The 13,711-nt window shown below is 43.8% G+C and overlaps 1 pseudogene; it reads left to right on the forward strand.

Moving 5' to 3' along the window:
- Nucleotides 1-6,584: 6,584 nt before the first annotated feature.
- Nucleotides 6,585-13,197, forward strand: LOC112407129 (histone deacetylase complex subunit SAP25 pseudogene; annotated as a pseudogene).
- Nucleotides 13,198-13,711: the final 514 nt, after the last annotated feature.

Below are 13,711 nucleotides of genomic sequence, written 5' to 3' on the forward strand. Positions count from 1 at the left end.
CACTGGCATGAGGACTGCCTCTCAGCGGTCCCTTTGGTGGGTGCCTGAATGAAGAGGTGGCACTTTCTGACACTAGGAGGCTATGCTCAGTTATGTGGCTTCAGCTCGGTCTCCATGGCAACCACCGGCCGGCCCGTCCAACTTTGGATATGCGGTCCCCACTAAAATCTGAGTATCCCAGCTACACCTGCAGTCCACAGGAATTAGAGACAAAGCACAGAAAGGAAGTTTGGTGGACACGAGGAGGCAATGAGCTCTGGAAACATGATTAATAACCAGGATCCACTTGTTTGGACCTAGAACGTACCCTTTCAACAACCTTAGGAAAAGTCCTGAGATAACACACCATGAAGACATAAAATCTGACTGTTTCTGAAGTCGGGGTGCTTCTTACCCCAACTGCGATGAATGTGCACCATCACTGCTGGCCAGGTGGCAGTCATGACACAGAGGTCAGCACTTTACACATGTGAACTCGGTGGTCACAGTTGTGCACCCTATCACCATTTACACTGAGCTGTGTACCTTGCTGGTTCTATACATGTTGGGTTTAATGACTACTTAAAGTGTGATCTGAAAGATCAGAAAGAGAAATTAAAGAAACAATCCCATTTACCATTGCATCAAAAAGAATAAAATACCCAGGAGTAAACCTACCTAAGGAGGCAAAAGACCTGTACTCAGAAAACTATGAGATACTGATGAAACAAAGCTGACACAAACAGATGAAGAGATATACCATGTTCTTGGATTGGAAGAATCAATACTGTCAAAAGGACTATAGTACGCAAAGCAATCTACAGATTCAATGCAATACCTACTGAATTACCAGAGGCATTTTTCACAGAATTAGAACAAAAAATTGTACAATTTGTATGGAAACACAAAAGGCCCTGAATAGCCACAAAAATCTTGAGAAAGAAAAACAGAGCTGGAGGAATCAGGCTCTCTCACTTCAGACTATACTACAAAGCTACAGTGATCAAGACAGTATGGTACTGGCACAAAAACAGAAATATAGATCAATGGAACAGGATAGAAAGCCCAGAGATAAACCCATGCACGTATGGTCACTTTATTTTCGATAAAGGAGGCAAGAATATACAATGGAGAAAAGACAGTCTCTTCAGTAAGTGGTGCTGGGAAAACTGGACAGCTACATGAAAAAGAAGGAGATTAGAACATCCTCTAACACCATACACAAAAATAAACTCAAAATGGATTAAAGACCTAAATGTAAGACCAGATGCTATAAAACTCTTAGAAGAACACATAGGTACAACACACTCTGACATAAATTGCATCAAGATCTGTTTTGATCCTCCTCCTAGAGTAATGAAAATAAAAACAAAAATAAACAAATGGGACCTCATTAAACTTAAAAGCTTTTGCACAGCAAAGGAAACCATAAACAAAATGAAAAGACAACCTCTAGAATGGGAGAAAATATTTGCAAATGAAGCAACTGACAAGGGACTAATCTCCAAAATACACAAACGGCTCATGCAGCTCAACATCAGTAAAACAAACAACCCAATCCAAAAATGGACAGAAGACCTAAATAGACATTTCTCCAAAGAAGACATGCAGATGGCTAAAAAGCACGTGAAAATATGCTCATCGTCACAAATTATTAGAGAAATGCAAATCAAAACTACAGTGAGGTATCACCTCATACCAGTCATCAAAAAATCTACAAATAGTAAATGCCGGAGAGGGTGTGGAGAAAGGGGAACCCTTCTACACTGTTGGCGGGAATGTAAATTGGTGCAGCCACTAAGGAGAAGAGTATGAAGGTTCCTTAAAAACCTAAAAATAGAGCTACCATAAGATCCAGCAATCCCACTCCTGGGCATATATCTGGAGAAAACCATAATTTGAAAAGATGCATGCACCCCAATGTTCACTGCAGCACTATTTACAATAGCCAAGATATGGAAGCAACCTAAATATCCATCGACAGATGAATGAAGAAGATGTGGTACATGTGTACAATGGAATATTACTCAGCCATAACAAAGAATTAAATAATGCCATTTGCAGTGACATGGATGGACCGAGAGATTGTCATACTGAGTGAAGTCAGACAGAGAAAGACAAATTACCATATGATATCGCTTATACGTGGAATCTAAAATAATGGTACAAATGAACTTATTTACAAAACAGAAATAGAGTCACAGATGTAGAAAACAAACTTACGGTTACCAAGGTGGAAAGAAGGGGAGAGGTATAAATTGGGAGATTAGGATTGACATATACACACAGCTATATGCAAAACAGATAACAACTAAGAACCTACCGTATAGCACAGGGAACTCTACTCAATACTCTGTAATGACCTATATGGGAAAAGAATCTAAAAAAGAGTGGATATATGCATACGTATAACTGATTCACTTTGCTGTACAGCAGAAACTAAAACAACATTGTAAATCAACTATGCTCCAATAAAAATTAATTTTAAAAAATATGATTAAAATAATTAGACTAGGATTTGGCACTGAAAGGAAAAATTATTCTGTGCTCAGAAATGCAAAGACTAAAGAGGTGCGGCAAATATTCATTGGTGGAAAGACGGAACTTGCACATTTTCATATTTTCTTGTAACTAATACTTTACAGGATTTAAGGAAGGAGTATGTCACAGGTAGATGAATCTGTGCTACACATCCTTACTAATATATGAACAAAAGGATTCACAATCTCATGCAAAAATGCAAATGAAGGCGGAAGAAATCACCAAATCTCCTGGACCAGATGAAAGCTGTTAACAAAGCAACAAGATATTAGTGAGACCCAATGATGCTTCATAAATGACCATCACTAAACCATCTGTCATTATTTACAATCACTTTTTAAAAATCTTAGGGTTATGTAAAAATGGATGTTCTGCCCATGGCTTCTTAGATCCCATGAAATCTTGTATACAGATGTATGTCAGCTCTCCACAAATCCCTTTCTCCTCCATACTGACATAGCTTCATAGTTACTCTTTTGGGGACTATTCCCCCTTTCCCTAATCTGCAGCCAGGAAATAAGTAGTGAGTGATTTATTAAACTGGTAACGATTTTCTAGAAAGTGGGCCTGTGATGATAAGGAGCAGGGTATGGTCAGCGGATGTAGGAAGGTCTGCCCACTCCACAAACACCGAAGGTAAACCCAACGGCAGCTCCTATGATGTCTACATGCAATGTGAGTGCAGAATTTGTCCTGACGGGAAGTTGGGAGGAAGGAGCTTCCCGTGCCCTTCGTTCTTCCCAATGAGACCAGAACTGAGGAAATTTTCCACAAGAAGTGAGTGTAATGGGGGAGGGAATTTAAGGAGAGAAGTGAAAAGCGCACTAGTTGCTGAAGGAAAATGAGAGTTGGAGTCGACCCGAGGTACACTCGGAGGATGGATGGACAGTTCACACGTTTACCTGCGACTGAGACTATGGATTTACAGTCACACCACTCTATACAGGTGTGTGATCTTCTCTGGCAGTACCCAGCACTGAACTGACATCCAAGTAGGCAGCTGTTAGAGCCTGACAGATTTAGAGTTAGAATTTTATAGCTAGAGAGTAGCCAAAGGGCAAGAAAATGAAACTACTGGGAAAAGAAAAAAAAAAGATTAAAATGATGCATCACGGGTCCTAGACAGGACTCAACAGGAAGTTACAAGAAGGGTCAATGTAACAGTACTTTCAAACTTGCCTGGTTCAAGAATCACCTGGGAAATGTGTTAGACACAAAGGTTCTCAGGGACTGACTCAGTAGACCTAGACGCGACCCTGGAACCTGTAGCTTAACAGATGCCCCGAACGTTCCTTACAATGTGGCACATGTGGTAAACACTAGGCCAACAGGCTATCTCAACTTTGAGGGATTCCGGAATGAAGGTCTTGTGGTGAACGAGACAGAGCACTTGTGCAAAGGAAAGAAAAGCACTAAAATGGTAGGTCTTGTGCTCAGCTTGGAAAAGTAGAGCTTAAAAAGCGTAAGACAGAAGAGTTCTGGTGGGTGAGAGCGCCAAGGTGTGCCAATGGTTGGAACTGTAGGAGAATTCTGTTCTACAAAATAAGGGTCATTGTCTGTGGGAAAAACTGCCACGGACCACCCAGATGGCCCCACATCCCAACCACCTGACTGAAATGAACACGTTCCCGGCTCCTGAGAGTGTTGAGAGCTGGCAGCTCACAGCTAAACTCCCTCTCTCCCCGCCAAGAAGTGGTACTTGGTTGAAGAGAGCCGACCCAAGGCCATGTTTCTTCAGGGAGAAGCTCATATCCAATGCCTGGTTGATGCTGGGGAACAAAGGACCAACCTTGTCCCATTCAGGGTAACTTTCAAGGGACCCTACGCTCCAGGGCGTGCGATGGGACCCGCGGTGGCTGCAGTTGCTCCGGCCCCGCAGCCCGCCTCCGCCCCCCGCTCCAGGCTCCGTCCACCTCCCCTCCGGGGCTGATCCTAAGAACACCACCCAAGAATGTTCTGAGCTCAGATCTCAAAATCTCAGAATATGCTGCATGAATGACACAACCCGAGAAAAGTATGCATCTTGCCATAGACATCAAGTATGAGGGAATGCGCTTTCTCCAATGGAAGGGCTTCTGGAAGAAGCTAAGTCTCAACAAAGGCAAGCAGATATGAGGCGTATTTCTCGAAAAAGATGAGGGTGTTGAAGAAATGAACCCCATGGTGGGAAGGTGTTAAGAGCAGCACGGAAGTGTAGCCCCTCCAGTGCAGTAGAGGAAAGTGGGTTTATAAGAAAAGGCTGGTGAGGGGGTCAGCATTTTAGCCCAAGGACACATCTCTTCATTTCAAGTCCCAACAAGATGCTCCTCAATCAACCAAGCTAGTTTAGGAGCCATCACAATTTCACTGCAGGTTAATACATTTTTCCTGAAGCTAAGAGAATTGTGGTCTCTTGAGCACATTCACCAAAGAACATATTGTTTTTCCAATACGTTTCCACTTGTTATAGGCAGCTATGTTAATCTGCCCTTTTGAAAGCAACTTTCGCGTGAGGCTGTGTACCAATTGAAAGGACCAGTGGAAATGCTGTTTAAAAGACACATCAAAGTTCCTGTGAAGAGTTCAAACCATTATCAAAGGAGAAAAAAATGCAAGAGCAATGTGGAAGAGCAATTTAAAAACGTAACTTTACGCAACTCTTAACTACACCTTTTACTATCATTCTCTGGAAAGACAGTGATGAGGTACATACTTACAACTCACTAAAGTACACTTAGGCTACGTTAAATGACTAGTAATGTTTAGGAGTCTTCTTAGGTCTTTTCTCTCCTTAATTGTTGTTGCTCTTGTTGCTGTTGTGTTTTTATTTATTTTTATTTATTTTATTTTAAAATAAAATTTATTTTATTTTATTATTTATTTTCTTTTATTTATTTATTTTATTGTGGGATGTTTTAGACGTGAACAAAACAGAAAATTAGGAGAAATACTAGCAGAATCCAAAGGGATGTAGTCAGCTACTAAAACAATGACTTCACAAGATCTCTGAGCTACGGAGGGATTCAATCTTGCCCTACCTGGGAAGGGTAGTATACAAAAGCTGCCCTTCTTCATAAGCAAGTGAAAACCAATTTATTATATCAAAACTTATTGAGGGCTCTCCACCGTTCATCACGCGAGCCATGTGGGATCCCGGAGCTCTCTGAGACCTCCTTCAACATTACTAACAGTCAGCTTCCGTGCAAAGCATTTGCATCAGTGGGCATTTCTGTCAATCCCTCTCTGCGAAAGTATAAGATCTATTCGACTAGGATCAAGCCTGCTGTCTACGTACAACCAGAGCAAGGAAAGGGACCCAAAACATGATTGCAAATATGCACTCAAAATGTTTGTAAACTGTAGAATTCTGACTCAGATGCTACCATATAATTACAAACCAGAGAAGACCTTTGAGGGTCATTTAATCCATCTTCTTGCTGAAAACAAGACACATGTAAGTCGTTAATGACATGCCACTGTCTTACAATACAAGGAACTTTCCAAAGGAAAGAGGTTAGTGTCCCAGTAACATGTTACCCTGTCTCATGGACTCTTCCATTCCTGAATGCCTACCTAAACCTCTCAAAACCATTAAAGAGCAAAGGGGTAAGAAGTTATTAACTTTCAGACCTTCTGCCTGCTAATATATATTTTTTTAATTAATTTATTTATTTTTGGCTGTGTTGGCTCTTCGTTTCTGCACGAGGGCTTTCTCTAGTTGGCGGCAAGCGGGGACCACTCTTCATCACGGTGCGCGGGCCTCTCACTATCGCAGCCTCTCTTGTTGCGGAGCACAGGCTCCAGACGCGCAGGCTCAGTAGTTGTGGCTCACGGGCCTAGTTGCTTCGCGGCATGTGGGATCCTCCCAGACCAGGGCTCGAACCCGTGTCCCCTGCATTAGCAGGCAGATTCTCAACCACTGCGCCACCAGGGAAGCCCTGCCTGCTAGTATTTGATCCTCTAACTAACGCCTCTAATAACTCTCCAAAACATTTACAACGCCTACAAAGAAAGGCCAAAACCACGTGAGAAAGACACAACACAGGGTCCATTCAGTCTGAGTCCTAAGAGGGAAGGCCACAGAGATGTTCCTCAACCCCACGGAACTCAACAGCGGGACCAAGATAATGATGCAGACAACCCGCATCTTGGAAGTGAACATGAAATGGGGAACTTTTTGAGAAATGCCCACCAGTGTCTGAGGAGAAGGGAAAGTACAGAATGGGTGGGGAGGGAGGATCTAAGTGTCCAGTGATGGCACTAAATCTCGGAATGACCATGCCTAGGACTGTCTCGCCACTTGGGTCACTCATTATCACGGATTTGAATAACATATGAAAGCCATCAGCAATACTGGCAACACCAGGTTCTGAGGAAAATTCTAGATCATGAGAATTGGGAGAGTTAAGGGAGATTCAAGACCAATGCCCTCTCTTTAGAGATGCAGACAGTGGAGCCCAGGAAGTCTAAAAATATGTAACACATTGTTGATTCAAATCAAAATATTTTAATACAAAGCACACCTCGTGTGGAGTCAGAAGACCCTACTTAGCATCCCAGGCCACTTCTCCATCGTAAACTGTGAGCTCTCGGAAAAATTAATTTCTTCTTTTCTAAAATGCGAAGAAGAGTGTTTTTAGAAAGATCGTCACAGAGATGTTTATGAAGACCCCTGGGATCTTTTAAAGTCAAGACGACCGTCTAGCTGGCAAGATGCGAATCCATCGATAGGAGCGCTTTTTGCACAAGGAGCGACTCTTAATAACTTAGAAGAAGTTCACAGAGAGTTCTAGAGTCCTGCCTGGCTCATGTGATTGATTAACTGTGGAGAAGTCAGAATTCTAAGAGCGTTCAATAAGTTTTGATTTAATGATAAAGAAAATGACTTTCAACTGCTTAGGAATAAGGTCATGAACTTCTATATCATTTGGTTGCTTGGAATCTTCGCAAAGGCATGAGGGCCATGCAAAGCATAGATCAGACCAGTACTTCAATGCAGAGCTGCACTAAATCAAATTCATAACTCATAACCCCATTTGGGGGAACATTAAAAATCTAATAACAACAAATACTATTTCTTTGGGGGTCCTGGACCCAATTCCAACATGTGTGTTGCGAGGGGGCGGGTGGTTTCTCCCACTAAGCAATGCTTGCACATCAACAGGGTGATTCAATTAGGACACTGTCTACCCTGACACAGCGCCAGATGCCACGGGATAAGGGCTCAGTCCCACTAGACTGCCCCCCGCGTTACGTTTTGTTACGTTAATGAGATGTTCTCATTAACAGATGCCAACAGCAAGCCCAGGCTATCACCTGAGCTTCTGACCAGCAAACTACAGATTGGCGGTTCCAACAATCCCTCCTTGGCTTTAAACACCAGTTGCAAGTCCAAGTTGTTACCTATACTTGTGACCAACTGGCTATAAATAGTGGTTCCCATGACCCCTTCTTGGGTTTGATTAATTTGCTAGAGCGGCCCACAGAATCCACAGGAACATTTTACTGCCTAGATTACTGGGTTATTAGAAAAGGATATAACTCAGGAACAGCCAGATGGAAATGATACACAGGGCACGGCATGGGGAACGGGCACGGAGCTTCCGTGCTCTCTCCAAGCTCAACCCTCTCCCAGCACCTCCACGTGGGCACCGACCCCAAACCTCTCTGAATCCCATCCTTTTGAGTTCTTACAGAGGGCTTATTACTATTACATAGGTATGATTAAATCCTGGGCCACTGGTGATTGACCCAACCTCCAGCCCATCTCCCCTCCCAGGATGTCTGAAGGGGGCGGCAACCAACCCCCTTCTTTTGATTATCCAGGAGCTTTTCAAAAGTCACCCCGTTCTCATTAACGTAACAAAAGATACCTTCATCACTCTTATTACAGGAAATTGCAAGGATTTTAAGAGTTGTGAGTCAGGAACCAGTGGGTGAAGACCAAACACATAATATGAGAAATACTCTGGTCACCTGAACAACCAAATATATATTCTTATAAATCACAGTATCACACTATTCCTAATAGTATTTAAAACTCAAAATGAAACGCAGTGACGAGAAGCTTCCTAGTGCTGCTGTGATAAAGTACCACAAACTCGATGGTTTAAACAACAGAAACATATTATCTCACAGCTCTGGAGGCCAGAGGTCTGAGATCAAAGTGTCAGCAGAGCCAAACCCTCTCTGAAGGCCCCAGGGGAGAATCCGGTCCATGCCCTTCTCTTAACTTTTAGCCGTTCCTTGCTTTATGGTCAAACTGAGTCCCCCTAAAACCGAGTTCCCCTGCCAGGTATAAAATTAACCTCTCTATCCAAAACTTTATTCCCTTTCTTGTCCTGTCCCTGTTCCCATCAGGGCCGAGGAGTAGCAAAGAAAAGGGGGGACTGAAACTGAGCAGGACCCTGCAGGGTCCTCCCTGGTACAGAAGCCCCTCCATGTACCCTGTTTCTTGTTTACAGAAAAAGCCTTTAGTCTTCTAGACCTTCCCTGAGTTCTAAAGAGCAGACTTAAGTAGTTACTAATTAGGGAAGTGAGGGAATGCAGAAACATAGGAAAAGCAGTTAAGCAAAAAAAGTAATGATAGCTTAAACAATAGTTCAGCATAAAACAGAGTCCAAGTTGCTCCTCAAGGAACATACATAACCGTCTGACACGTATCTTTGAGCTGTTCTTCAGACACTAAGGCTCCCACCTGGGTGGAAGGTGGTGACTACACACAGAGCACAAGATCCAGTCTGGTTGGAACCAGAGGTTGACGATTAAGATTCCTGTTACCTCACCACCAACCAATCAGAAGAAAGTCATGTACCCTGCAACCCTCACTCCAAATGATGCCTTTAAACCGCTCCCCCTCCGAAAGCCACCAGGAAGTACGGGTCCTTTAAGCGTTAGCTGCCCATTCTCCTTGCAAATCCAATTGTCACACAGTTTTCTACCTGTGTCCTCACATCTATGCATGTCTGTGTCCAAATATGCCCTTTTTATAAGGACACCAGTCATATCGAATTAGGAGCTAATCCTACTCAAGTATGACCTCATCTTAACCAATTCTATCTCCAACAACTCTATTTCCACGTAAGCTCAGTTTCTGAGGTACTGGGGGTGAGGACATCAGCATATGGATTTGGGGGGTGGGGGACACAGTTCATCCCATAACAGTGACTGAAACTAAATCAAAGCCGTGGAAGAAATGCTATGTTGTTTCAACCAAACCCCAACCTCCACCCCAACTGAGAATGTGCCTTAATATTTTCATGCAGTTTTTTCACTTGCTTCAAAAAATCACTGTCGGGGTTTATTCCCTCACTTTGACCTCCCTGCCACCTCCCGGCATCTGTCAGAGCGCAGTGTCTCCGTACGTCCCATCTTCTCTGCACCTCGCCTGCAACGATGACCGGTCCCTCGTGTTTTACATAATGCACTTAAGGCATATGCTTGCATCATAAGGAGACAACTGTTAACCATAAAGTAGACTCTTCAGGATCAAGCAGTCCGGTCTGGGGTGAAAACAGCCCTCTTAAATAAGCAACCACACAGTCATAAGGAGATGATGTGGGCATGCCCAGCATCTGCCCTCCCCCAAGGGGAACCAGTCCATTCTATGGTGCTCTTTCTACCCTGTCCAGACCCCCAAGGTCATGTTCTTGAATTCATTTCATAACAAACCTTGACTGCGAATGACTTTTGCTCTCTGAGGTCTTTGTTAAGGCGTCTTCCCCCTACACCTAGATCTCCTGGACACATATGGTCAGAGGAAGCAGTGATGGGCTTCTACCTCCATCAACAGACTGGAGCCGTGACCCATGTTTCAAAAGAGATGACGGCCAGCGGAGACTCCAGCCCTCTCCCTAGACAAGTGACTGTTTTGAAACTGTGCCCTCAGTGACACTCCTGCTGAGGAAGCCACCACCGACTCCTACTTAATAAGCTAAATCTTAATAAATGTTACGTAACTTTGAACGAAGGAGGAAGGTTGGTCAGAAGAGGCATGTTGCGGTCAGGGGGCAGAGAACGTAAAGTTTCCACGCTAGAACGTGGCACAACTTACCAAGCAGAGAAGGACCCTAGAGAGAAGCCCCAGAGCATAAATAACCCTACATCAGTGGTTCTCAAAGTGGGGTTCCGGGACCAGCAATGTCCGCCTCAGCTGGAAGCTTGTCAGACATGCACATCTCGAGTCTGACCCGAGACCCACAGAATCAAAAGTTCTGAGGGTGGGGTGCAGTGAGCTGTGTTTTAACAAGGCTACCCAATGATTCTGAGGCTTGCTGAAGCTAGAGAACCTGGCTGCAGAGGGAGGAGGACTGTTGGTCGTACTTTGCTACACAGGACTTCATGGAATGCCACTCCAAGTGTTGCTTCCTTCTCTCTCTCCATGTTACCACGTAGAGTCCTGAGTACTTCATCCAGCTCTTCAGGTATCTCATAGCATTCTGGGTACTGAGACATACAATCCTCTTTATCAAGTCATACATTGATCTTTGGATGTCTGTGTGTGTCTGTGTGTGCGTGTGTGTGTGTGCGCGTGCGTGTGTGTGCGCGCCTAGTTTTCCACCAGCTCCAAGTCCGTTTCTGCTTCTGAGCCTGAGGGCCCACACTACCTCGGGGAGCACGAATCACCCAGGGCAATGACCCCCAGCAGGTCCAGGCCACGCTGGCCTCCACTGTGTCTCGGCCTCACCTCGGTCTCTGGGTAACTTCATAAAATAAACAACTCGAGGAAGATGCTATGTCTTGATTGGGACAACGGTGAGGAGGAAAATCGCAGCAGTCTTTAAAGACACTCTCAAGTCCCCTATTATTTTTCAAAATAGATGCTTGGCAGCTGTGAAACTTGACAGGGGTGATCCGTGCTTCATAATAAGCAGTTCCCGAGAGACTCATTACGGCCTGGTTTCTGGTGTGTTGACCAGCAGAGGCTAAGGATTAATTTTAAATTATCGAGCTAATTACTCAGAAGCGTTAACAGTAACCAGAGACAATGTGTTACCAAATAACATGAACTGGATACATGAACTGGATTCTATTGCTATCATCACTACAACCATTTAAAAAATGTTACTTGAGAAAACACACGATGCCCCGTAAATGAAAACTATTTCCATTCCTACACAAGAGTTTAGTAACGCGTTTTGGAACACACTCAATAAATCCTAGAAGGACTTATTTTAATACAAAAGCGACGTCTACCACCTTGATACACACATACAGGCTGGAAGGCTCAGGATATAGTTTAGTTGACTTTCATGTGTAGTGGAGAAAACCTAAGCAGGAAAAAAGAATTACTAGAGATACATGGTTTTCCCATTCTAATTGCCTTTACTAAGTCAGATTTTTGTCACATGGTTTTCTTGTGATATATGTTTCTTCACTGTGCTAATTTATGCTATTCACTAGAGAGTACAGAATAATTAATCAAACTAATACAGAACACCTCATAGTACATTATCCCCTGACTTATATGATATTCTAGCCCATTCATCACAATTCTGGGTTATTTTAATATGAACTTCAAAAAAAATAGCATGTTTTAATGAGAGATCACTTGAGAAAACATGATGAATTAAATGGGATACAAGAGAAAGCTCGATAACCCCAAGAAAAGACCTCGCTTTGCAAAAATGAAAACAGTCAATTTCAAGAAAAATATGTTATCTGCAGAATTATAAGCACCCAGCACCTGGGAAGCCAGCTATGTTTTCCTAATAGAATAGATGACCTAGAATTCAACGGCCTTTTCTACTTACACAATACCTATCCTGGATTTCAAATTTCAATTTAAAAATCTACTTAAGCTATTCCCATGCATCATACGGGAAGAGAAAATCTTTAAGTGACAAGAGCATATAAGAGATCTGAATTTCATTCACTACCTAGAACTAAGAACTTTCGAAGAAACTTCAAAGGGCTTTTTAAATTAAAAACTTAAATTTTAAAACATTTATTTTAAAAAAGTTTTTATTTTTTAGAGCAGTTTAGGTTCATAGCAAAACTAAAAGGCACAGAGATTCCCATACACCCCCTGTACCCCCATACACAGAGCCTCCCCCATTATCAACATCCCAATCAGTGGCACATTTGTTACAATTGATGAAGCTACACTGAAACGTCATCATCACCCAGAATCTATAGTTTACATTAGAGTTCACCCTTGGTTGTATATTCTATGAGTTTGGACAAATGTACGATGACATGTCCATAACTATAGTATCATACCTTGTGCCATCCCTCATTCTGGCCTCTGTACGAAGCAGCCTCAGGCAGAGCCCTCAGGGCCAGTCTAGCAGGACATTAGAGTGGAGAGCAGCCACCCAGGGACGCAGGGTTCACAGCGATGTGCTGTGAAGATGTCTGTCTTTCTGACCCTCCACTGCCCACCCTGCACCTGTCTCAGGCCCCTCAGCAGGTGATGGGCTCTCTGAAGCTGCTGCTCCCACCCCCAGTCATGTCCCCCTGGGTCCTCTCCACTCCATCCTCTGGCTGCCTGGCTCAGTGGGCCTGAGCTGATCACCCTCACTGGCCTCCTGCAGATGAGCCAGGGGAAACCAAGACCCAGGTTCCCGGGGGGCTCCCATGCCCCCTGCTGGCCCCCCAGACCCTGCCTCTGACCACCCAGGTGCCAGTGGTGGCCAGAGCTGCTCTCACTGGGTGGACCCATCTCTCCCACAGGCCCCAGACCACCAAGGTCCATAGCCCCCCTGGGGGCAGAGTGGGCCCCCTACTTCCCCAGGCAGGTTCTGTTGACAAGAAAACAATGTTGGTTCCCCAACAACAACAAAAAATCCTGAAACAATCCTCTGTGCCCCACCTATTCATTCCTAGCCAGCCCCCAGCCCCAGCCCCTGGCAACCACTGATCTTTTCACTGTCCCCATAGTTTTGCTTTTCAGAATGACATACAGTTGGAATCATACACAGATGGGCCTCTTTCACACAGTGATATGCATTTCAGGTTCCTCCGTGTCTTTTCACGGCTTGAGAGCTCATTTCTGTTTAGTGCTGAGTAATATTCCATAATCCGGATGTACCTCCGTTTATTCATCCATTCACTTACTGAACGACGTCTTGGTTGCTTCCAAGTTTTGGCCATTATGGATAAAGCTGCTCTACACATCTAAGTACGAGTTTCATCGTGTACGTAAGTTTTCGTCTCATTTGAAGAAACACCATGGGGTGAGGGTACGTTTCGTTTTGTAAGAAACTGCTTA

Source organism: Neophocaena asiaeorientalis, unplaced genomic scaffold, assembly GCF_003031525.2.
Source record: "Neophocaena asiaeorientalis asiaeorientalis breed wild unplaced genomic scaffold, Neophocaena_asiaeorientalis_V1.1 scaffold69, whole genome shotgun sequence".
Classification (NCBI taxonomy): Eukaryota; Metazoa; Chordata; class Mammalia; order Artiodactyla; family Phocoenidae; genus Neophocaena; species Neophocaena asiaeorientalis.